The sequence below is a fragment of the Antechinus flavipes genome, chromosome 3 (assembly GCF_016432865.1).
Source record: "Antechinus flavipes isolate AdamAnt ecotype Samford, QLD, Australia chromosome 3, AdamAnt_v2, whole genome shotgun sequence".
Lineage (NCBI taxonomy): Eukaryota > Metazoa > Chordata > Mammalia > Dasyuromorphia > Dasyuridae > Antechinus > Antechinus flavipes.
In genome coordinates this window covers 6783831-6811186 of record NC_067400.1, presented here as the reverse complement: position 1 = coordinate 6811186, position 27356 = coordinate 6783831, and positions in this window count along the sequence as shown.

Here is a 27356-nt window from a genome sequence, read left to right as displayed (position 1 = left end):
CAAATACAGTCTATTGATAATGGATTGAGCTTAAAGGCTCAAAAGAGTGTGCTGGATTCTGAACTTAATGGGATTAAATTGACTCACTCCAAAGGGGAGGGATAGTAAAGCAATACAAAGTGGGGAAAGCCTCTCTTCACCTCCTGCCTGCAAGGAACATTGCCAAAAGATTCCAATTCTACTGTATTTCTGAGCTCTATTCATCCTAGAAGAAGCCAGAGTCATCACAAACAGAAGGGAGCTGAGAGAATTTCTCCTCAGAATCGTGTCCCTTGTCTTTTCTTTGAAATCCTTCTGAGTGACCTGCCATTGGTGCCCAGGACTTTAGTCTACCCCAGATTTCATTGGATCTCCCACTTAGCCTGATTAAAAAAAAAATCAAGGATTGCATAATCCACTGCACTAATCATGGTAGGCACAAAAGAAGCAGTGAGTTGTACAGTTAACAAAGCACTGGGTATCAAGTCAGGAAAACCTGACTTAAATCCAGCTCCAGACACTCATTGTGTGATCCTGAGCAAGTCACTTAGCCAGTATGCCTCCATTTCCTCAAATGCAAAATAGGGATAATAATAGTATCTACCTCTTCCAAGGTTGTTAAGAGGATAAAATGAAATGATAATTACTTACGGGCTTTAGAATACTGCCCGGCACATAGTCGGTGCTTAATAAATGCAAATTCCCTTCCTTCTTAATATATACTCACTGAATTTCACATGGAGAAGAAGAGATTTTCAAAGGCTGTTATGAGCAAATAAGAAATTAATACATATTATGTTCTGTTTGTATCTAAAAGGGGGAATGATTCAAAACTACCAATAAGAAAGTTTTGATATAAAGAAAACATAAGGAAACACACACACACACACACACACACACACACACACACACACATACACTTCCTAATTATTTGAGATTTTCTTTTTTTTTTAAGTAAGACTTTTTATTGCTCTTTTTTAAAAATAACTTTTTATTGACATATTTGAGATTTTCAAAAGAAGTTGGGAGCTGCTCTTTCTTTAAAGTCTTCTACCAAATTGGATGCCCATTTGGGTATGTTGTAGAAGAATTCTTTGGGGGTTAAGTCTGGACGGGATGGCCATTGAGACCCATCACAACCATGAAATTATATGTGCTTCTGTTCTAGGCTCAAGAAATGTCTTCCAAAGCTTTCATCTGCATTAAAAATGCCTTGTCAGAAGCAGCTGGTTGGTGCAGTGGATAGAGAACCAGCCCTAAAGTCAGGAAGAACTGAGTTCAAATCTGACCTCAGACACTTAATACTTCCTAGATGTATGACCATGGGCAGGTCTCTTAATCCCAATTACCTCAGGAAAAAAAAAAAAAAAGCCTTGTCCTATATTCCATAAAATTTATCTCGGACCCTAAACTTGTTTTGTTTTTTTTCCTACAGAATAAGAAAAAAAATTGCTAAGATAGAGGAAGAAAACAATATATAAATAAATAGCTCAGCATCCCTATAATGGCAGTTTTCCGAGCCTTAGGTAGAAAAAACTTAACAGCACTGATGTGGTATGGATCTGCTAATGTAAAGCCATAATAATACAGAGATGTCATAATAAGATTATTCCAAATATTCCAAACTATTTTTTTTTTTGGAATGATGAGACATAATACTGAAGTGAAGTTTCCAGGACTGGCCAAATTTAGTGGGAGTTGGTGAAGGGTATTGATACTGAAATTCTGTTGAGTACCAGAGATCAAGATCATTGGGCCATTGGCTTTCTGATTCATTGATTGATGACTCACTATCCATAAAATGTTTGCCTTTTAACTAAGGCTTCCCCCCTAACATAAGTTTCCTCTAACAAAAGATACAAGAGGACTACTTTACTTCAGATCAGTAAGGTTTGGGATTATAAAGGATGAACAAATATAAGGTTCTTTTATCATCCCTAATTGAATCCTTGATATTTCACTCACAAGTACCAGAGATAAGAAGCTAATGGGTGATTAAAAAAATTAAAATCCAATTTATCTCCAAGTGCTAATCTGTGCTATTAATATAATAAGTTATTTATGGGATCTCAAAACCCCATATGTTCTGAAATCAAGAATGTTTTAAATTTCTATAGTGGCCAAAAAAGTCCCATTAGGTGACCCAAAGAAAATTGCTTTTACATTGAAAATAATGAAAATAGTTCCATCTTCAATGATCTCAGATCCTATTGAAGGGGAAAAAATTATATGAAGTAAAATTACAATGCATACTGTGTACATACATGCATATAAATACATACACATAAAATGATTATTTTATTATATTTTATTTTTTGATGGTCATAGAGAAGTTTATTCTTATTTTTAAGTGTCTATAGATCACAGGAAGATGAAACATGGGAGAAAACACTTAGGAGATGGAGAAGGAGAGCTCTTCATAACTACTCTCCACTTTACAACCCCACAAGGATGGGCAAATCTATTTAACCTTTAATCTCTGTTCACCCAATAGCCCAATAACTGGAGAGAGGATTTACAATTTACTGGCACTAATTCTAGCCATCTTTTCAGACTAAACTATTATTTTAGTCAGAGGTGGCCCTAAAAGCCACTTAGCATTTGGGCTCCACAGGCTAGTCAGTCATCAGACAATTGAGGGGTTGGAATCTCTGCCCTCTGAGGTTTCTTCCAGATCCACCTCTATCATCCATAATCCCATAGCTACAAAGTCATAGAAGGGGTGACAGCTCTGTAGGAAGAGCAAGTACACAAACTGTCACATTGAAAAGTCATTAAAGTGTTGACACTTCATGCAGATTTATCGGTGGATCCCTATTTGTTGCCTCCCAGGGCCAGAAGTAGAACTGATGAGCCCAGAAATGGGGGAATGAGCACTCATACCAATCTAAATGTGGTAAACAGTAGGTACTAGTATTTGAGGGAAGTAGCTTCATCTCTCAGACCTCTCTTTTGCTCATCTGTACAGTGGGGATAAATACCAACAATCACCTGAATCACTAGTGAGGCGGCCTCACTGCCAAGCTCTTTGTCTGAGACAACAAAGCCCCTGAAGGGCCGTCAGTGTGTCACTGGATGTCTCTTTCATTTTCTCTTCTCCATGCTGGTAGTCTACCCAGGTTCCTTTGAGGTCTTTACCTGCCTACTGGAGTTTTGCTCTCCCTAAGCTGACTTGGTTGAGTGATCAAAGCCTTTCCCTTGAGCACCACCCATTGGCAATGGCCTTGACAATGGGTCTCCAGATTTCCCTTTCTTTCAATCAAGCTGTCATGCTGAACAAATCTTCGTGATTTGCACTGAAGTACCTCTGATCCACACCCTGCTTTCAGCCTTCCCCTCTACCCCTCAGGCAGAAGGTGTTCCAAAGACTTACTCATAAGCACCCAATACATCTCTGGAGACTGGCTGGTATCCAAAGCTCAGGTAGGAATCCACCCTGGTTCTGAGCTCAAGAAACTAGGAAGGTGGTCTCGAGCACTGGAGTCCAAATATAGACAGGGCCAAGGAAATGAGTGCTGGACACAAAAATAAGTCACGGGCCACAAATAATTTACTTCAACCATTCCTGGAAACAGTTGAAAGATTATACTAAAAAAGGGGAGGAAGGATTAAACTGATCACACACATTGATCTAGAAAATCTCAAGGAATTTAAAGAGAGAACACTTCAATATACACTAAAATATCCATCAAAATCCTTTTTATGGAAGGAAAAACCTAAAAATGTGACTGGCTGCTGATTAAAGAATAAACTTTTACATAAATACCGTGCAGTATTCGTGCACATAAAGAAATGAAGACAGAGGATGAGGAAAGAAATGAAGACAGAGGATGAGGAATTCAGAGAGACATGGGAAGTTTTAAAATGAACTGAGACAGATTTAAATGAGCTGAAAGGAAAACAAAAAACAAACAAACAAACAAAAAAACAGCAGTAACAACTAAAAAAACTGACCGTACTTGCCATTACGTAAATGAAAAACTCACTAAAAGGATGTCATATTCTGGGTAATTCTCACAATCAGTTTTGGTTAGGGGAAGAAAATAGAACATATGTCCCTTCTATTGCTCAAAGGCATGGGATGATGAGCGCAGAAGGTTGCATCATTTCTCAGATGTGGCCACTGTGTCAGCTACTTTTGTTTCATTTTTATTCTTTGATAGAACATTCAAGGACTGGACCATGAAAACCATGTGTTAAAAACCTTTTTTTGCATGGTAATATAGTGACTGTGACTGAATTTGGAAAAAAAAGTTTGGTATAGAGAGCTAAAGAAAGAGTAGAAAGAAAATACTGTGCGCATAATGCATATGCTTTTTGTGGATACCCAAAGAGATCTGCCTTTTGAAAAAGAGAAGGTCATCAATTAAATGGTACTTATTGAGAAGAAGCTAGCTTATTAATCAGGTTCAGGAGGGGTATAGGATTCTGGGGAAAAGGCAATGGACCAAGAAAATAATCATGTTTGTATAGCTAACAGGTCTCTGAGAAACGTATCCCCTCATAGCTTTGAGCCCAGGCAACTCAGTCTATCTTCAGAATGGCACAGTGGGAGGAAGGGAATGAGACATTGGGTTCTTGGCCATTGTGATGTCATAGAGCTGAGCATGATGGAACTCAAGCACTTCTCTATGAGCAGTAACACTGGCTGACACCACTAGCTCAGAGAGTAGATAAATGATCTATATTGATTGAGAAAGTGTCCTCAGCAGGGGTCCCCATGCCAAGAAAACCCCAAAAACTATGATGACAATGAAGATGGCAGCAATGATGACAATGGCAATAAAGAGAACAGCAACAATAATGAGTAGATGGGCTTGTAAACAGAAATTTAGATGAGGGGATATCACATCATAATAATGATCCTTTCATGTTTTTCAGTCATTTTTCAGTGATGTCTGACTCTCCGTGACCGTGACAATACTGCGTATTTTCTTGGCAAAGATTCTAGAGTGGTTTGCCATTTTCTTCTCCAACTCGTTTTACAGATGAGGAAACTGAGGCAAAAATCTTAATGATTTGCTCAGGTCAGCTACTGTTTGAGAGATCAGATTTAATTCAGAACTGTGCCACTCAGCAGATGGATAGATAGAAAGAGACAGACAAATAAATAGATGAACAGAAAGAAAGAGAGATAAACAAAGAGAGAAAGAGAGAGAGAGAGAGAAATTTTTTTTAGAATATACTTTGCACTAAATACAGAATAAGTAAAAAATTGATAAATACAAAGACTTCTGTTAAGACTTGAAATCAGTTTCTCTAGACTCCCTTTCTGGATGTCCTGTCTGTATTCTCTTATGGTCCTTCAGGTATATTTTTACAAGTAACATTGCCCTACTTGCTGCTTCTCCTAGAATCTATTTCCTGACTTCACTTTTTTAAATTAACATAGAAAACCACCACCACCACCACCGATAAAGCCATCCTTTATCCCTCCTTTCCTTTGCCTGGCTTCCTATCAGCTTTCCATTGTTTTTTCCTGCTCTCATTTTCGCTAATTCCTAATGCTCTCTTCCCCTCCAAGAGGTGACTTTATGTTTACTTTGCCCAGAATTTGTACTAAGTTACCTGGGTCCATTCTGCCATTAAAACTAAAATATGTCAGCTCTTTCGTGGCAGGAGTCCCTTCTTTTTTGTTTAGATGTGTCCCTGCCTGGGTCTTCTCAGCATTTTACCTGCTACCTACATAAGTAAAAGTTCTTTGAATTGAACTGAAGGGAAGAGAGATGAGACAATCGAGTGGACCCAGAAGCCACTGGTTTTTTATGTGACTTAACAGGAAGAGAAGGTGGAGCACTGAGTAATTCTGCAGTGTGGTAACAATGGTCAGGAAAGAATTTGTCTCCATTCCCCAGTTTCCAATAATGCACACAATGAATGCGACTAGCTTATTTTTAGCAGTAGAGCATATGCTCTTAATCTGCAGAAAGAAGGAATCTATTCCGGCCTGGAGGAGGCATTTTCTTCTCTTCAGGGGAATTTGTGCTTATTCAACATGAAATTTCAGAAAATCCTGGGAGGGCAACAGCAGCTGGGAAGAAACAGAGCCATTCATTTGACCCTGGCTGCGTCTGCTGGGTGGTGCTTTCTCATTACCTGTCTGTTTCAATGGAGCATACAGGATTTAGTCAGAGGACGTGAATCATAGGCAAAGCTTAGGAAGGAATCCCTTGTCTTAATCCTTCATGACCTGGGGAAATGGCATCTCCTTGGGCTACCCATTAAAAGCAGGGCTTCCAGACAAAGATGGCCCTGGTGAAAGGGCAATGTGCTGTAGGGGAAAGGAGTCTTGGGTATAGAATTGGAAATTATCGGTTCAAATCCTGATTCCAATCTATTACTAATTGACATAACCAGATCCCTTTGAGGACTGAAGAGATGGTCTTTGGGAGCCCTCCCTGATGTTCCATTCTGTGAATCTGTGGGTGTCGATGAGAAAGAGTGTGTCATCACAGATGAAAACGCTGCTTCAGATCTGGGAAGAGTTGCTGCTGCCCCAACTCCTAACAATGGCCAGGGACAAATTGGCCAACTGCTCACGATATCCCAAAACTCTCATTTAGATAGATCAGATGCAGATAAGAGGCCAACCTCCATTCATGGATGAGATTTCTTCCATATACATTCACATAGGTTCACATACATGATAAAATGCATCATAGGATCATGGTATTTATAGGAATAGGCATTTATCAATATTATTTGTCATTTTAGAAGAAATGGTTTTTGGTTATAAAAGAAAACTAAACTTTTCTGATGACACTTAGTTTTGAGCCTTAATAGTTCCATATAATCCCAGTTTGGTAGGATCCCCAATCCAGAGATGTGCTGAGGTCAGTTTGGCGATGGTTCTATACTCACGGACAAGAGCCAGATTTTAAATTTTCAGCGTTGTTATGTTTATCTCAGAAATAATCAAAGCCTATAAATTTGGACCTGGTTTGTCCATTGTCTAGAATTGAGCATTTAATGGAGAAAATGTTACTTATGTACTTTCAATTTTAAAGTACGTCCTCTGTATATTTTCCAACCTCAGAGACCTGATTGTCAAACACAACCACACCATTGCTCAAACACCAAGGTTTTTTAAATGACCCAGGTCTTGTTAATTAAGTTCAATAGGGTCTCCAAGTCCCAAATTCATCAAATATCCTTTCTACTCCTCTCACTTTAATTTACCACTAATGTCACACACAGCAAAACTTCACAAACAGCCACTATAATAATATCCTCCTTTTTCTCATTAGAACATGCTAATAGAAATGGCAACAATCCCAATCCCGGACCCAGGCCTCGAGAGCCCTGGTGCCCATTGAGTCCTCAGAGCACCTTGTACATCTCACCAGATCTTTCATCAGAACGCTTGGACGACTCCAATCTTGTTATGGTTTCCCCATGGAATCCTCTCATGACTCATTATTTCACAGATGACAGTGTTTTAGTGCTTAAAGTCTCAAACACACTGGGATCAATAGGAATCCATGTACCAATGCTTAGATCAGGAGCCCTTTGAGCATGGGGACCATCTCTTGCATCTTTTTATAGCCCCAGAAATTAGCCAAGTGATCAGCACATAGTAAGCACTTAATAAATGTTTATTGAGTAACCCAGTGGACCAAAGACAGGAGCCAGTGGCAAGATGTTCAGTTGCCACTACTTGGGCTCTATCCGCTCCTCCTACACAAATGGATAAAACAGGTCCAGGTTTATCCTGGGGATACAACAAATACATGGTGCAACGTACAGACAGACATGTCCATGCTAAGGAGAAGCACGTAGTCTCTGTTCAAACAACCTGATGCTCAAGATCAGACTGAGTATTTGGCAGTTCGGGGGTTGCTATGGGCCAGCGCAGTTGGAAGTGTCATCATCTGAAGGGGGCACGTCTGTCCCAGTTAACAGTTCAAAGCAGGTGGCGAGGGTTAGGCAAGTGGTAATAATTTAACTAGCATTATTTCCCATTCATTAAAGTGCCTTCTATAATTCATTGTTGGGTCTAATGACCACGACTAGACTGTTCTTCCAGGCAATTTATTGTTTCTCCATTGGGGCAAATAAATAAAGAATTTATGAAATGCCTACTATGTGCTAGGGGTGAATGAAAACAAAAGTCAGAGACTCCCTAAGTACAAAAATGATATGTTCTGGGTGGGGGATTTATATAACTTATCAATCCATCCATCAACAAACGTTATTTGTTACCTATGATGTTACTCTGTCATGTTATACTAAGAATGAAACTTGTATACAGACACAAAAATGGAGTTATATTCTAATGGAGGGGAGGATAATAACTATATCACTATATAAAATGATATATAACTACAACTATATAATTGTATACAAAACTATGTAGCTATAAAATTATATATACAACTATATATATACATACATTTGCTATTGAGTCATTTTGGTTATATTCAATTGTCTGTGCCCCCATTTGGGGTTTGCCATGTGCTTTTCCACTTCATTACAGAAGAGGAACAGACAAATAGAATTAAGTGACTAGCCCAGATGACATGACTGGTAAGTGTCTGAGAGCACAACTCAGGACCTCCTTACTCCAAACGTGAGTCCCTATCCACTGTTCTCCCTAACTGTATAGATGTAGATATAGGTTTAACTATAGTGGTAGCTGTAGATACATGAATAGATGCATGCATGCAAGTATATGTAACTTATGTGAAGGCATATATGTACGTGTGTGTGTATGTGTGTGTATACATGTATATAAACATAATTATATATATGTATATATATAGGATCAATATGAAGTTAAATGCAAATCATTATAAAATAGTGAAATATAAAGTATTTACTTCAAAATCGATGCACATATAAAGTAATTTGGGGAGGGAGAAGAAGGTATTAGCCCCTGGGAGGGGGGTTGCAGTGACAAACAAAAAACTCAAGAAGAAAATGTCATTTGGGCTAAGTCTTGAAGGAAAACAAAAACAAAAAAAAAATAAAAACAAAATGATTCCAAGGAGGAGAAAGAAGGGAGTGTATAAGAGCAGGTGTCATTAGCATCTTTCTGGACTGAAGAATGCAGATATTGCAGCCTCTGAATTAATAGGTTCATAAGTCAAGTCTTACCCTGAACCCCTGATTCTGATCATTGGAAACAGGGGAAGCCCCATTCAAATATAACAATAATATGGTGGGACTTGGAAATAGAACAATATCTTCTATACATGTGTAGATATAAAGAGAGATATTATAAGATAATTAAAAGAACATGGGACATTTTGCTTATCAGATTTGTGGATAGGCAAGAAATTTAGGAATAAACAAGAGATAGCAAATTTAGATATAAAATGGATAATTTGGATCATATTAAATTTAAAAAGTTTTTTTTTTTTTTTTTTTTTTTTTTTACAAATAAAACAAATGTAGCCAAAGTCAAAAGAAAAGCACCAAACTTGGGGGAAGGGGAAGGATTTTATTGACAGTTTATCAGATAAAAATCTCTCTCTCTCTTTCTCTCTCTCTCTTTTTTTCTTTTGGCTGAGGCACCTGGAGTTAAGTGACTTGCCCAGAGTCACACAGCTAGTTAGTGTTAAGTATCTGAGACCAGATTTGAACTCAGGTGCTCCTGACTTCAGGGCTAGTGTTCTCTCCACTGCATTATCTAGCTGGCTAAAGGTCTTATTTTCAAAATACACAAAATTAAATTTATAAGACTATGATTAATTTCTCAACTCATAAAAAGTCAAAGGATATGAACATGCAGTATTATGAATAAGAAATCAAAACAATGTGTAGTCACATTAAAGCTCTCTAAATCATTATTGATCAGAAGAATGCAAATTAAAACAATTTTGAGGTATCATTTATACCTACCAGATTGGGTAAACTGATAAAAAGGGAGAGTGACAAATATTGGAAAGGGTATGGAAAAATTCAGACACTAATTCATTGTTGGTGGAATTGTGAACTGACTGAAAAATTTGGAAGAACGTTCCGGGATTGTGCCCAAAGAATTATTCAACTCCATATACACTATGAACCAAAATACCACTACTTTGCCTATTTTTCAAAGATACTTAGGGAAAATGGAAAATAATCTATATGTTCTAAAATGTTTATTGCAACTCTCTTTGTAGTGACCAAGAACTAGAAAATGCAGGGATTTCCCCATCAATCGGGGAATGGCTGAACAAGTTGTGGTATATGGTGGTGATAGAATACTACCGTGCTATAAGAAATGATAAGTTCAGTCATCTTAGAAAAAAACATGGGAAGATTTGCCCAGAACAATGGGAAGCCAAATGAACAAAACCAAGGGAATATAGTCTACAATAACAACAATATTTTTTTAAAAAATAATTTTGAATGAATAAGTTACTTTGTCTATAATAAATACTGAAAATAAGTATAAAGAACAAATGGAGTGACCCTATGTTCATCCAGAAAAGGAAATGATTAATTGATAGGTTAATTTTACATTTATATACCTAGTTGTGTCTCATGGCAGACATCTCTGAGGGAGAAGGAAAGGGAGGAAAGAAAAAAAAAGGAAATTTATACCATAATTTTGCTGTCTATTTGAAAGGAATAGCAAGTTGGTACATAGTAGATTTGCAGTTTTATGTGTAATCATTTTTATTTGTACTGTTAGAAAAAATGCTTGATTTATCCCATAAATTAAAAATAAAATAAACTGAGAATATTAAATATAATATGTAAACACATATAAAACACGTGTGTGTGTGTGTGTGTGTGTGTGTGTGTGTGAAGTGGCATAGTACAGGATTAGCATTGAAGAACTGAACCTATCTTGTTCCTTACTCAGACCTGTCATATCTGTGTGATCCTGGGTAAGTTAGTTAATCACTCTGAGCTTTATAGAGCACATCATCGTAGATTAGAACTGAAATGGAGACTCAAGGGCATCTGCTCTAACTTCCTCCTTTTTAGATGAAGGAAATTGAGACTCAGTAAAGTTGATTTGTTCAGAGTCTCAAAGGTCATCCCTGGCAGGGCTATGATTTAAACTGGGATCCTACCTCCAAAGGCAATGAGCATTGCACTCTATTGGGCTAATATTGAGATGGCCTTTGAGCTGCATCTGTGGAGATAGTTCCTAGGTAGAGATGGAGATTTGAAATCTTTGATGAAAAATGGACATGATGATGCTTATGTTTTCCAAGTCCAGGGAGAAGCTGGACTTCTGGGTTATTTGCCTGCACCCCTCCCCTGGCCCTGGGAGGGAGATCCATTAAAATCCGGAATGAGAAATTTTTGTCATAATTGTTAAGTGCTCCCAAATGCCATCTGCCCTGATTTTGAAACTTCTATCCTCCCAACAGAAAATCCATTCAGCAATTTTATGGTTAACACTTGAAGTTTGTGGTCTTTAAGAAAACAAGCAAACACTGAAAATGGAAAATAGCATTTTTCAATTTGTTCCCCCTGCTTATCATCCAGACATAGCTTAGGATGTTTTGGTTTTTCAAAAGGCTCATTTTGTTCCCAAAGAGAGGTGGTCCAGGATAAAAATCCCCTGGGGTTGGATCTAGAGACCTGTGGTTACAAACACTGCCACTCATCTCCTTTGTGACCTTGGCAATTGTGACAATTCCCTTCCCCTATTCAGAGGAGCCTTTGTTTTCTCATCTGTAATTAAGGGGCTGGACTAGAACAGGGAACTCACCTTTTTAGGTTGAGGATCCCTTTGGCAACCAGGAAAAGCCCGTGGACCCCATCTCAGCATAAAAGTTTGGTGCCTACATTCATACTTGTAGCAAATGATAAATTTCAATTAGAACTGAGCCAAAAGATATTATATCTTTTCCTATCCAAGTCCATAGTCTTCCCCCACCCCAAACTCAATCGGGGATTCATGACTCCCAGATTAAGAATTTTTCATCTATGGGGGTTCATCTACAAGTCCTGGGAAGGATTCCAATTTTAGTCAGTGGACATTTCTTTGTGTTGCTTGAAATCTCAGCCTCTTCGAGATCCTGCTTTGGCCATTGATGGGAATCCAAAGACAGGCTGAAGGCCATCTGCTTTAAAATCTTTCTTTTTTGTGGTCTCTGTCTTGGGGTTACATAAAAGTGGTCAGATCCTGATGTCTGGATGTCTGCTTACAATCACTATGGCTAAACAAGCTGTTCACATGAAGGCTTGCGGGTCTGGAATGATGAGAGCAGCTGCATTGAGAGCCGGGTAAAATGACCTGAGAAATGGAAGCCGGAGACTGGAGGGACTTCCCAGGCAGAAGGTGAAAATTAATCCGTTCTCTAAGCCCGGCTTCTTATTCTCATCTTCAATACCATGTTAGGGGAAAAGGATGCTATTGGGATTAAGCATGGTGGTTGGCTCAGTCCTCCCGTTTAGCCACAAGAGATCATATTTTCCCAGCTTACCTCTGTGTTAGAGAGAGAAAGGGGTAGGGAGTTTCTGTGCCAGGTTCCACTTCTCTAAGGCGGTTGCCCAATGTGGTCTGTTCTTAGTTCTGTTCCTGCCTCATGTCCTCTGGGGCTTTTCACAATTTCCATTTAGCGCACAAAGTACTGGCACATCTCTCCGTATTCACATCCTCTATTCACAGTGGTTCAACTCATCCGTCACTGAATCAATCAACAAGATTTTTATGAGTAGTTGTCATTTGACAGTCACTGAACTAGACCAGAAATTGTAGATATAGAAAAATCAAATAAATATGTTCTATAGGCACAGGGAACATATGGATAAACATCTGGAATTTGGTAATTTTTCCAAAAAAAGACCTGCTGATATTCTAGTATAGATGAGATCTTAATGATTAAGTCCTGGTAAGTCTCAGTCTAGACATGACTTCTTGGGCTCAAAGAGCAGCTAAATGTCTCTTTACATCTTCTCTTTACCTTGTGGCTGACTTTGCCTTGGGGATGGGTAATTCACTCATAGAAATGCCTTAAGACAGCATGGCTGTTGTTATTGTTGTCATTTAGGAAAGTCTTTCTAATGCCTTAACTCAGAATTTTGTTAGGTTTGATTTTATCTGAGATCTCCTGCTAAATATTAGACCATTTCTTTAAAAATACACAATGAAAAGAAACCTTTTTTTCTGACAGTTTCCCATCACTAGTAGAAGCTATACAATGTCCATTTCTATCAGTCAAACCTTGAGAAAAGATTGCACTTGGGGAGAGGGGAATCATGTGCCAAAAGTGATTTAAAGGAAGCCATGAAAGATATAAAGTCCATTTATATAGCAGAAGCAAGCCATGACTGCTAGGGTATCTCTGTATTCCAGTGCTACACACATAATGCCCAGAGAACCAGGGCTGGCTCTCGGTGGATTGAGTTTATGGGAGGCCTTGGATGGGAAAGAGCAGATGGTCTATGATCTGGACCAGTGAAGGTAGTATTGGCATTCATGGCATGGCAGATGCATGGAACTCTGGGTACCAGTCTATCATTCCACATAGACTATATAGGAATTTACCCTCCAGACAAAGCGGCCCATTTGCCAAGCTCTGTATCTAACGTTCCATGTCTCTTTCCCCATGCTTTTGTGATGGCTATTCACTAGGCTGGGAATATTCTCTTTTTTCATATGGACCCTTTAGAGCCCTAGCTTCTTTCAAGTCTTTCAAGTCATTCACATATTATCTCCTGGAGTGACAACCTTTTCATAGCGTTCCAACTGACATGACCACCTGTACTTATTTATTTATGAACATCTAGCTCCTTGATTGTAGGGAATATTTTTTTCTTTCAATTCGTATCCTCAACACCCAATATGGTGCCTAGAACACAATTAGAGATGAATAAATGCTCATGATTTCATTGAAGTATCGAATTGATGGGGGATGAATGAGGCTTCAAACTTGAATATTTGACAGTGTCACTCTAGAGATTTTCACTGCTGTTAGTACAAACTCAAGGAGAGGTGCAGCTTCTAAACTGGTGGGGGCTTTTTTGTTCTTTTATTTTTACTGTAAACCCCAAGATCCGTATTACCCTTGGCATCTGTATCTGAAAAGTGAGAATGAAAATAATAATGTCATTCATATATCACTGAAGGTTCACAAAGCCCTGTCAAAAACATTAACTAATTCCATCCTCATTGAAAACAAAATCTTTTGAGCTGAGTATTAAAGGGTTTATTACTTTCAATTTGCAGATTTGTATACTGAGACTAAAAAGGGAAACTGAGCATGGTCAGAGCTGATGTGTTAAAGTAGAGATTCGAACTCAGGTCTCCTCTGAAGCCAAATCTAGCTCTCGTTTCAGTATATCCAAGTCTATTGCCTGTCCTATAGAAATACTGATAAGGTTGAAGAGACAGAAGGAGATCATTGGGTAGAAAAGACAAACAGCCCATGTGTTAGCCCTGGAACAAGGTGTCTTCCTGGCTTTGATCAGAATTCCAACCACTTTTTCCCTTCCATGAGCTCTAGGACAATTTACCCCAGGGAGACCTTTGGTCACTAGAGGGAGGCAGCTGACAGATTCTATAAGCAGCTGGACTCAGTAGAAGAGATGCAAAGGTGAGCTGGTCTTCATGGGGAGTGCAAGTCAGGATCCCTGAGGGTGATGGAACTTTAATTTTAGTGATTTATGCTGGAGTCATTCAGTTCAACAAAAAATCATCGAGCTGGTGCTAGAAGAAAAAAAAAAAATCAGTAGAGATTGTCTTCAAGGAGTTTGCCTGAGGTAGAAGAGATATAACAAATACTCATTTTCAAATATAAAGGACATTTTGCAATAATTCATTTTTATGTTCACAAAAGGAGATTGAAAAGAGAGAAAGGAGAGTGTCATGACCTCCCTCTCACAAAAGGAGGTCGTGGAGCTTAGTTTTGAGTTTCTTTAAACTCCAAACTTTAAGTACATTAGGTGGGAGTAACCATTTTGGAACAGGGACTTAAGAAGTCCTCATTGTCTAGGACAAAGTATATCATAACATATCATACTCAACATATCCCCCTAAAAAGATCTTATTCTATTATTGTTCTATGGGAAATGATGAGCAGGATGTTCAAAGAAAAACATGGCAAATCTTCCCTGAATTCAAGTAAAGTGAAATGTACTGGTGTACAGAGTAATAGAAATGTTGTGGGATGATCAGCTGAGAATGATTTTGCTAATCTCAGAAATGAAGTGATCTCTGACTAATCTGAAGGACTTTTGATGAAAAATCTTATCCATACCCAGAGAAATAACTGATTGTATCTGAATACAGTTTGAAACATTTTCTCTCTGTCTCTCTGTCTCTTCTCTGTCTGTCTCTCTCTTCTCTGTCTTTCTCTGACTTTCACTCTGTGATACTTTATTTTTCTTGAGGGTTTTTCTTTGGGGGGGTGGGATTTACATTTTCTTTCCCAATATCACTTTTATGGAAATGGTTTGCATAACTTGACATGTGCTTTTTTGTGAGTGTTGGGTGTGGGGATAAGGGAGAGAATCTAGAACTCAAAGTTTTAAAAACATGTAAAATAACTTTATATATAATTGGGGTAACATAAAACTGTTAAACAAAAAAGATCTTATTCTCTTTCTACTAAATCTTCTCCTGTTCCTAAGATTCTTCATTTCTATTGAAGGATCCTCTATATGTCCAATCACTCAAAGGTTGACACCCTTATGGTAATCTTTAGCTTGTCCCTATCCCCATCATTCACCCTTAAAGTCATGAGTTTCCCAGACTTCTTGTTAGCAACTTTATAATTGCTCTGGTGACTCCTCTCCCTTGTCAAGCTACCTCAGTTCAGATTCTCAGAACTATTGCAACAATCCCATTCTTAGGTCTCCCTCTTGTTAATCTCTCCAATCAATCCTCCCCAGAGCTTCTGGGAGAATATTCCTAAAGCACAGTTTCTAACCACTTCATGCTACTCTCGTTCCCAACAAACTCCAGTAATTGCCCAACACCTCTACTATAAAGTCACAGCTATTCTGTTTAGCTTAATAGTCCATCACAATCTACCCCAAAGTCAAGCCAAGGAACATCATCAAGAAACCGCAATTGTGCTGAGGGCTGAGAATACAAAAAAAAAAAAAAAATCTCAGATTCTTCTCATTTATTTTCTCACAAGAGCTTTTAATATTTTCTATTTCTTTAGGTAACACATATATTTTGTGTCTCTCCCTATTCCTGCCTCCCCCCCACACCTACTTCAGATTTCTTACAGAATCTTGGTCAGTCCATTAATTTTCTAAGCCTCAGTTTCCCTCATTTGTAAATTAAGGGTTTGGACCAATAATAATTAATACTCTAAATGGGGGTGATGAGCTCAATACAGGATGAATTGGAAAAAAATGAACAGGAAGAAGTTTCTAGTATTAAGGGAATGGTTTCTTGGTGGTATTGTAACTAAGAACTGAAGGAATTCGAGGGGGGGCAGGTAGAAGAGATGAGGGGAGAAGGGATTCCAAGCAGGGAGAAGGGGTGAGGCAGCAGAGCAGATGGATAGGAGTCAAGAGGGGCAACGTGAAGAAGGCCGAGTCACTGCTCTGCATTGCAGAGCACATGGGCCACCAGGGAAAAATGGTGGGAAAGGGCCAGGCTATGAAGAGCTTTGAATGCCTATCAAAGGATTTTATACTTGCTCCTGGAGGGTATAAATTAGCCAAACTTTCCAGGCTTATCAGTCATTTTTCTATTTCCCACATTCAATGTTCTAGTCAATATTCTAATCTTCTAACTCTTGTGGACCATGCCTTTGCCTAGGATGTTTCCCATGACAGAAATGTCCTCCTCCCTTTTCAGAATCCTCCAGTTTGTAGAATCCCTAACTGCTTTCACAACTTTAATCAAATGCCACTAAAATAATATCTACCATTTATCTTGCTTTTTTGTGATCTCTTCACCTAAATATGCAGCACTGGAAATGATGCTGTATCTACTTATTTGTACTTTAAATTTATTTCTCTATCTTCATGTTCCTTTTTCCCTTCAAAGTGCATGTAATCACTTTAAGGGCAAGTGTTATTTTGTTTCTGTATTGCACCCCCCCTCCCGCCCCAGAATTCTATTCTAATATTCTACAATACTATTATTATACCCCTTAGTATTCATTTTGCTCAAGAAGGAAGGGAGGAAGGAAGGAAATAAGGAAGCAAAGAAGGAAGAAAGGAAACAAAGAGGGTAAGAAGGAAGGAATGGAGGGAAAGAAGGAAGGAAGGAAGGAAGGAAGGAAGGAAGGAAGGAAGGAAGAAGGAAGGAAGGAAGGAAGGAAGGAAGAATGGAAGGAAGGAAGGAAGAATGGAAGGAAAGAAGGAAGGAAGGAAGGAAAGAAAGAAGGAAGGAAAGAGGAAGAAAGGAAGGAAGGAAGGAAAGAAGGAAGGAAGAAAGGAAGGAGGAGGGAAGGAGGGAAGGAAAGAAACAGGGAGAGAGGAAAGGACAAAGAAGAGCTATTTTGTTGTAATTCAATTTATTCAATTAAATGAGAAATGGTTCACCTCCCATGGACAAGCCAATCTATGTTGTATAGGAGATACATACCAGAAGAGGACAATATTCTTACCCTCAAGAAACATAAGTACAATTTGAAACACAATGTTATAGATGTGTTCTCAAATATGATGAGAGGGCAGGGAAAGAAGAGATCACTTTCAATAGGGGAAAGCCTGGAGAAAATCAGTTTGCCATTGAGATTCCTAGTGATGTGCATCAATCAAGAGATGGTAATTGGAAGTGAGAAATAATTTGAATAGATTTATTGTCTTCATGCGAGTCTAGAAACCACTGTGGCTATAGAACAGACCATATGTTCTTTGGAGATCAGCCAGAGGACAAACGTCTTCATTCACTACTACCTGTGGCCTAGAGGATAGAGCTCCAGGTAATTATGTTCTTTACCCCACGACAACTCACAGCCACCATTTCCTAAGGCAATGGGAGGTCAGGATCCCTGTTGGGATGGAGAGCCCATGATGTTGAAATCACCCATCCTTGAAGTATGAAAGAAACAATACCTTGCTGTTCAAATACATGGGAAGAAAAATGACGGTGACAGAGAGAATAAGGATCTAAATCTCACCCCTGACACTTGTCAGCTGTGTGGCCATACACAAAGCATATCATATCTCTGAGCTGCAGTTTCTACATTGATAAGATGGAGATAACAATGCTTCTGAGGTAGTGGTTGTGAGTCAAATGAGGTAAGGTTGTTAAATCCCCGTTCACAAGTTTAAAAGATGGACACATGTCAGCTATTGCTTTTTAATGTCCAATAGATGGGACTTGGAAATCCTCTGAAAATTTCTATAGCTGTCAGTGTCATTGCTGATGTCGTAATGTCACATGTCTTGTGTAGAGAAGAATATGATCGAATTTGAGAAACACAGCTCAGAGTGAGGTCAGGATGGTCAATGGTTATGAGAACTTAAGGAGATCAGGAAAATGAGCAGATGGAAATAAGCAGGAAACTAAGACTTAGGGACATGTGGATATGTCACCAAGAATTTGTCCAAAGTCCTTTTTTTTTTTTTTTTGCCTTTTTCTACCTCTCCATCTGTCTGTTCCCATCTCTCCCTTTCTCTTCCATTCTCTTCCTTTCTCTGTCTCTGTCTTTTTATCTCTGTCTCTCTGTCTGTTTATGTCTCTGTTTCTCTGTCTCTCTCTCTCCTACCTCTTCTGTCTGTCTGTCATTATTCCTATGCCTGATTTCCTTGTGTACCCTCTGCTTGACCTTTGTGCTGGAATACGACCATAAGGAGTGGAGAAGAGAAGGGAAGGAATGGGAGGCCATCGGGTATCAGATGCTGAACACTGGGTGAGGGGGGAGGCCGGGACTATTTTTGCTCTGATATCATTGTTGAGTTTACCTCCAAGATGCTCCTCCTCTGTTTCTGTGTCCCCTTTGCTTTGCTGCTCACAAGTGTGTACCATGACAAGCTGGGAGCAGATGGGCTGGGGAGAAGAGATAAATATGACCCAAGGCGATATCACTTGAAGAACAGCTGAGTCTGGTCTAGTGTTTCACCAGATGGCCACGCTTTTAACCCTTCGTGTGTTTTGAGATGATTAGTTGGAATATTGCCAGTTGTGAAAAGTATATTTGTTGGTTATTAATAATAACAAACATCCTATTTGTGTCACCTTGATTGAAGCTCCAGGTATACCAACAACTAGTGACATGACATAGTCACTGAGCATAGATCCAGAGCCGAAAGTTACTTTTGCGGTCATTTGATGTGCCCTTCTCCTTTTACAGATATGGTCAATTGAATTTTCCCGGATAGTAAGTGCCACATCTAGGATACAAATCTCTGTCCTCTGCCTGCCAAGCTTATTTCCACTCTCATGTCTTCCCGAATCTCAATTTTTAACCTTGTAAAGTAAAGGTGTTGTACTAAATGGTTGTTCAAATTTCTTAGGATTTTGTGGTTCTGAGACATTTGTATCTGATCTCCTCTATGATTATTAACTATTTGGAAGGCATGAGGTAGAAGGAAGTACAGGAGAGCATCAATAAAAGCATCAGTAAGAAAAAAGCATTTGACAACTCAAGATCCCAAAGGGGGTTATGGGTAGATTTAGTCTACGAATACCCTGTGGGTGGCTGAGAAAATATTGTAGGTCATGGGAGCTTAATAGTGTGATGACCTGAAATGGAGTCAGGGAAGGAAAAGCGATCTCCTGACCCTCATTTTCCAGATGAGTAATCTGAAGCATAGGAAAGTTCAGTGATTTTCACACATGGGTCATACCTTGGTGATAACCCAAGCCTAAATGACCCCACCGAGCCGTGTGGCTGAGACGAGGACTAAGGTATCCTGTCTTCAGTGCTACATGCACTGGTGCAATCTCAATAATGCCAGCTGTCTCAACTTGCCTACTTTCCTCCCCGGCCAATGGAAAACCAAGAGTTCTGACAAGATGGGGGTGGAAAAGGAACTGGGATGTTCTCTTCAATTGCCCTATATGTTTATATAGCTTAAAAATTGGTCCATGCTCATCATATACATGGATTATCTGCCAAGACCTCTAGCATGAATTATTTAGGAATTCCAGATATGGCTTGCTTCTAACATTTTATTTCCACTTTTTATTTTATTACCAGACTGTCCCTACTTATATTGGGGATAGAGGAAGACATTATGAGCTATGGCAAATATTTAACAAAAGGCTGGAGTGAGGAGGTAGGGTGATAATATGCACACAACATACTTTTTTGGGGGGTAAATTGTATTTTTCCCAATTAAATACATATATAGTTTTCCACATTATTTTTATAAGATTCTTGAGTTCCAAAACCACCCCCTACCCCAAGACAGCAAGCAATCTGTTATAGGCTATACATGCCACAATATACTTTTAGGTTAATCTGAATTTCACCATTTTCCCCCAGCACTCTCTTCTATCTAGAAAATCAACAAATGAACAAAACAATAAATCGAGCCCTGTTTTGTTGTTTGCTGATTTCTAAAGTGTAATTACTCACACTGAAAATTTAACCATGAGATCTAGCTACTACATATATGTGTGAGAAAGACAGAAACAAAGACAGAAGGAATTCTGAACTTTACATTTTCCTAAATAAAGATTTAGAAAACTTATGAATTATCTCAGTTGATTAAACTTATCTGTAGAAAGAGCACTAGACTGAATTAGAAAGCAAAAAATCATCTAATTTCTTTTTTTCTCACGACTGCTCTTAACATTTTACTTTTTCTAAAGAGACAGAAATATGGTTTTTCTTCTTCCATCCTCTCTCCCTTCCACTCCATTCCTCCCCCTAATTTCCTGAATGACTTTGTCAAACAATTTATATTTTTTAAGTTTTAACTTTCTCAATTTCTTTTTTTTTTAATTAGGATTTGGATCATATTATCCATTCAATGAAATATTCAAAATAGCTTTTCTGTACCTACTGTGTGCTTGGCACTAGCGATGCACGTTTAAAAGTAACACAGAAACTGCTTTCAAAAGAGTTTGCTAGGGTGCTAAAGAGGAGGAAGATATGCATATAAATAACTATGATACAATTGACAAGGAGATAAGTACAAAGAAGAGACCTAGTTCAGGGCAGTGAGCAATCTGAGAAGGGTGAGATCATTTTCACCTGGGGGTGGGGGTGGGAGTTAGGGAATGTTTCTTGAAAGAGGTCATAGCAACACTAGGTTTGCTTCTGAAAGGGACCCTACCCTCCTTTGAAAACATTTCACAAGTGAGAAAAAAATAAGGCTCAAAAAAGCTAAAGGTATAGTTAGAATCTAGCAAACAGGGAATTCAGCCCCAAGTGTTCTGAATCCAAATAAGGAATCACTTCCTCAACCCATTTTGAGGATGATAAGAAGGAAGAAAGGGAAATAACCTGGTTAGATGGAAGAACAGTATATTCCCACTGTAGGAATAAGGAATTGTGTAATAATAAAAACAAACAAGCAAGCAAAAACCACAGAGATGACAAATAATCGGAAGGGAGGTAATAAAGAACAATAGTCCAGTTTGAGTGGAATATAGAGCACATGAATGGAACAAAAATAAAAGGTAAAAGCTGGAAGCAGCTCCAGAAGAGCACAGGGATGATGTCTTGTTTAGTAAATGATTCTTTAAGGGTTTTCTATGGTGCCTGAGGTTGCTGCTATTATTTCTTCATTTTACAGTTAAGGAAACTGAGGCAAAAAAAGTGTTTAAGTGACTTTCCCGGGGTCACACTGCTAGTAAATATTTGAGGCTGGATCTGAAGTCAGATCCCCCTGACACCAGGTTAAGCACCCTAGCTACTACACCATCTGGTTTACTTAGCACAAAAAATAGACCGCTAGAACATATACCTTTCTTAATATTAGATGATATGGAGGAGGGCCTCAATCACATTGGATGTATCACCTTTGGATGGCAAAGGATGGGCAAGAGTCAAACAGGATGGGCAGATACAGCGAGGCATCTATTTATACATTTGGAGGGAAATAATATGAAGAAACAGGCAGAAAGAGACAGAGGAAGGAAAAGAAAAAAGTAACTTTGAGTTGTGTGATGACCGCATTAGCACCATGGATACCTTAGAATCAGCTGGAGTCAGGATAAGCAAAAGTCCTGAGTCTTTATTCTTGGTCTTTAGGAATAGAAGTGACAGTGATGGAAGCAGGATCTCTGCAACCTCCTTCTTTCCTATCCACCGCCAAAGTGATCTAGCTAGTCTTACTCCACCCCCTAGTCCCTCCTACAATTCTCTGTATACACCAATTATCGAGCCAGCACAGGATAGTGGGAAGGGCCATTCCCCAAGTATATGCCCATAGAGTATTGTCCAATTGGTAATTAGCCCTAAGTGCTTGAACCACCTCAGTGCAATGACTCAAGAGTTTCAGCCCTGTACAGAGTTGGGGCTGGGTGATAGGAAGTGAAAGTAGAACATTAGGGGCATGAGAGTCAAGCTTTATGGGGGCAGGATGATCAATGGGTGAAAAAGTAAGGGTATACTACATTCAAGGTGGCAACACATATCGTCAAGACTCTAGTGAAAAGCTGTATCGAACACTGGATGAAGAAGCTAAAATTGGAGTGAGAGATTTAAGAATCATCTACAGAGAAAGGGAAATGAAGCCATGGGAAAGGTGGAAAGAATTAAGAGAGTGGGAACCAGCAAAAAGGAAAAGAGATCCCCAAACATGACCTTGATTGGAAACATTCATATTTAAGGGTACCTGAGAAAGATGAGGCCACAATAAAAAGGATGAAGCAGAAAATAAAAAATGTAAAAACAGAACCATGGAATGATACCTTTAGTACAGTAGTAATAGCCAATATCTGTTGTGAATCTTCTTGCATCCCCAGCAAAGATTGTTAATATGTATGTTTAGGTTACCAAGGATGTTTTTTTGAGCTGATAATTGATGATCAGAGCATAGATTTATGAGAGGTAACCAAAATATAAGCAAACTGGACTCTATTTATGGTTAGTAGGATTTTGATGTCTCCTCAAAAACTCTGCCTTCTCCATCTATCAGCTCAATCATTTGCTTAGACCTTTCCTTGCACTTTCATTTCCCTTGACTTTTTTTTTTTCATTGCAAAGCCCTGGAAAAAGCCAGTTATACTGATTGCCATCAATTATTCCCTTTGCTCATCTCCTTGTCATCTGGTTTTCAGCACTAGAACTTGACTGAAAGTACTCTCTTCAAAAGTATTAATTATCTACCAGCTGCCAAATCTACTTCCTTTTTTTACTGGCCATAGCTTTCATGATTTCCCTGAAGGGTTTGCACTGTTGGCCACTACTTCTTCTTAGATCTTCTATCATCTTTGGTTTCCATGATAACTATTTCTCTTACTTCTCATTTAATTTATCTGATTCCTCCATTTCAGATCCTTTGCTGGGACTTCATTTGTCTCCCACTGCTAAGAATAGAAGTGCCCCTCAAGTCTCTGCTCTGCGCCTCTTCTTTTTTCTCTCTAAACTATCTCATTTGGTGATCCCATTGATTAGCTCTTATGGATTCAATAATCATCCCTACATAAATGATAATGAAATCCATATAGCCAATCATATTTTCTCACTTCGCATTGCCAACTGCTGAATGGTCATTATACCTCTTCAGCATTTCAAAATCACCATGCCCAAAAAGGAACAATTGCTTAATTCCTTAAAATCTCTTCTCCCACATTTCTTTTTTTGGTCAAGGACACTACCATCTTTCCAGTCACCCAAGTTCACCACCTCAATGTCATTCTTGATGTTTTTCCTCTTTCTTCTCTTTCTTTGCCTCTTCTTTCTCCTTCTCTTCTTCTCCACTTCCTCCACCTCCTCCTTTTGCTCTTCTTATTATTCTTGTTGTTCTTCTTCTTCTCTTTCTTCTTTTTCTTCTTCTTTCTTCTTCTTATACTCCTCCTCCTCCTCCTTTTCTTTCTTCTCCTCTTCCACATCCTCTTTCTCCTTTCTTTGTTCTTATTCTCTTTCTCTCTATCTCTCTCTTTGTATGTTTTTATTTATCTCTGCATGTTTCTCTGTCTCTGTCTCTATCTCTGTCTGTCTGCTTGTCTCTTTCCTCTCTCAAAATACTATCTTTTGTCAAATTTTATTGATTCTGTTGCCAAATCCATTGCATTTATTCCCTTCTCTCTGTTTCTGTTGCCACTCAATAGTTATGGGCCTTCATCACTTCATGTTAACTTTATTCTTATTCTATTTCTGATTTCTAACCTTCTCCTTCTCTAGTACATCCTCCATGGAATTGACAAAATATATTCTGAAAACATACTTCTGAATCATCAATACTTATTCCTCTCAAAAATCTTCAGTGACTTCCTGTGGACTCCAGGGTAAAATGTAAGCTTCATAGTTTTAAATATAAAAGCTTCAAAGGATTCTGGAAAGATAGTACAGTAAGTCAGAAAACTTCATGTTTCCCATATTTTCCCCACAAATAAAAGAAAATTGTGTTTCTGAGTAAACACAAACCAGTGAAAAACAGATTAGGCAATACAAAGGTCCTCCTAGGACAACCAGAAAAGACCTAAAGAAAGACCCTAAGACTGGAGTTTAAACAGTATGAAGTGTAAACACCTCCAGACTAATTCCACAAAAACAACAAATGGGGAACCCTGGGTCTAGTTAGGTTCAGAGAAAGTCTCAGCCAGAACTACAGGAACTTTAACCTCCCAGATGGCATGTGTAGCGGTTTGAGTCTGGGTAAAAGTGAGCAAGTATTTGCTTATTAAGAGCTCCAGGCCCAGCTGTGCTGCAAAGAAGTGTCTCTGGATAAGGAACCAGCACAGCCTGTGAGGGCAGAAGCAGTAAGACAGGACATTGAAGTCTGTGGGCACTTGTGGGAGGGTAGAGCTCTTGATTTGTGATTACACACACATACATACACACATAAACACACTGCTTCTAGCTAACAAAATTTTACTAATTCAAAAATATTTTAATGGATGATAAGACTTAATTATCAACCCTTATAATACAAAGGTGTTTTAGGATAAAGGGAATCTAATTAGAAAGGGTCGGTTTGACTTCATTAGGAAGAGTTCTGATTGGATTTAATTAATTTCTTTCCTCCTCTCCTCCTCTTCATCCAATTTTTTCTTCCTTCTCCTTCTTGTTCTTCTAATTGCTAGCCTATTCAGTAAGGTCAGTAAACCTATAGATAACTAAAGCAAAGCATTTGATAAAGTGTCTAATATCATTCTGGTGGATAAGGAGTGAGATAGAGCAGATGAGAATAAAATAAGATGCATTCAAAACTGGTTGAAAGGCCAGATTCAGAAAATGGCTTTTATGGGCTAAAGCCAACAAGGCAGAATATCTCCACTGGATTACCACCCAGATCTGTGGTTGGTTGCATGCTATTCATCACATACATTCATGACTGGGGAAATGACAAAGATGGCAAGCTTAGAAAATATATTCTGAAACCAAGCTGGAAGAAAGCGTTCAGCTCGGACATTTTTACGGACTAGAGCTTAGTGCTGAATCTGGGAAGATAAAGATCAAAAAGGAGAATTATAAAGTCTTCAACTTGGGTACAAAAAAGTATCAATTTTCCAAATATAAGTTAGGGGAGGCTTGAAGAGAAAACAAAGAGCATGAAAAGACCTTAGAGATTGAGTTTTTTAGAAGACCAATACAAGCAGATATGGCAATCAACATTATTGTTATCTTTGACTCCATAAAGAGAAAGCAGATAGTTTTATTGGCTTGTCCTGATCACACTACATGGAGAGTTTTCTTTCTAGTGGTTGAAGAAAGACAGTGATACTGCTGAATTTGTCTAGAAAAGAGAGGTCAGAATGGCCAAAGGCATTGACTTGGTTCTCTTAAGTCCAAGGTCTCTTATCTATCATGGAAACAAAGTTCCAGTAATAGCTAGAACTCATATAGTACTTCAAAAGGTTCTCTTAAGTCTAAGGTCTCTTATCTATCATGGAAACAAAGTTCCAGTAATAGCTAGAACTCATATAGTACTTCAAAATTTCCTGGATTCTTTACTTATGTTATCTTACTCAATTATCCCAATAATTCTGTGACCTAGGTACTATTACAATACCTATTTTGCAGATGAAGAAACTGAGATTGAGAGAAGTTATATTAATGACCTAGATCACATAACTAATAAGTATCTTAAGGAGGTTTTTGAATTTAAGTTTTATTGACTCGAAAGTTGGGGCTCTATAGTCTCAAGATCTCAAGGGACTGTCCAGAAAAGGCATGACTTTAGCAAAAGAATCCTAAACCCAAGTGATATCAAGACAATACTATTAAAAGCTCAATGTGATCACTTCCAATGATAGAACAGCTTTTCTTTCACAGAAGATGATCTAGTCAACTAATGGGACTTCTCCAGACAAGTGTCTCTTAGCAAATTGCAGTAGAACTGATGACCATTCCTATGCAGAGTGATTTCCACCCAGTATATTTTTTTCCTCCCTCTTCTTAATGATAATTCTCATTTTAAAGAGAACTCATTAGTGAAGTAATTATGTCCTCTGCCTCTGTAATCAGAGCCCAATTTTCTAAAATTCTAAAATTGTCTCTCCTAAAAAAAAATACAAAACCCTCTCATCCACCCCCTCATGCAGTGCTAGACATTTTCTCAAAGCACAAGTTGTTCTGAACTTGGGGTATTCACTCTGAGAGTGCTCCAGACATTGTGCTGGGATGTAGGTTTATTGGCAAAAAAGCAGAATTCTCTTTCTTGGATGGGTGTTTGAAGGATGAGATATACGGCAATGGGCCTGCAGTTTTTTGTGTCTTTTCCAACTTTGAAATGGGACCAACAGAGAACTTTGAGTATCAGGGCCACTGAAGTAGCTAGATCCAGATATCGTTTATATATAGACTCTCTGGTTTATAGATGAACTCCCTTTATGCTTAGAAACCTGTAGAATAACAGAATTGTGAGGGTTCTCAAGAGTGTTCTCTACTAATCCTTAACTCAATCAGAATCTCTGACAAGGGGTAATCTTTGGCTTGAAGATCTCCAGTGAGGGGAAATCTGATCCCCCCCAGAAGCAGCATCATCTCCTTTAGGATGACTGATTGTTAAGATTTCCTTTAATCCAGCCTCAATTTTCTTTATTGTAATTTTCACCCATTCTCTAGTTTTATCTTCTGGGGCCAACTAGATTATGTTACTTCCTCTTCTTCCCCTTAATCTCTGAAAACAGTGATTATGTCCAACCTCCCCTAGGTCTTCTCTTCTCTATACATATAACTACTTCCTTTAATCAAGCCTCAGTTATCAGGAGATCTTTCACCATCCTTCTTAAAATATCTTTTTCAGAACCAAGCTCAATATTATGTATGTGATCGAGATATAGTAGACATGGCAGAAAACAATAGGCTCATCACCTCCTGGAAAAAATAGGACCACCAGGTCCTAGGGAGTTTTTATCCAGTGTGATAGGCTTCCCTATCACACTGTTAATTCATATTGAACTTGCAGGTCACTAAGATCTCCAAATCTCCCCCCCCCAAAAAAAATGC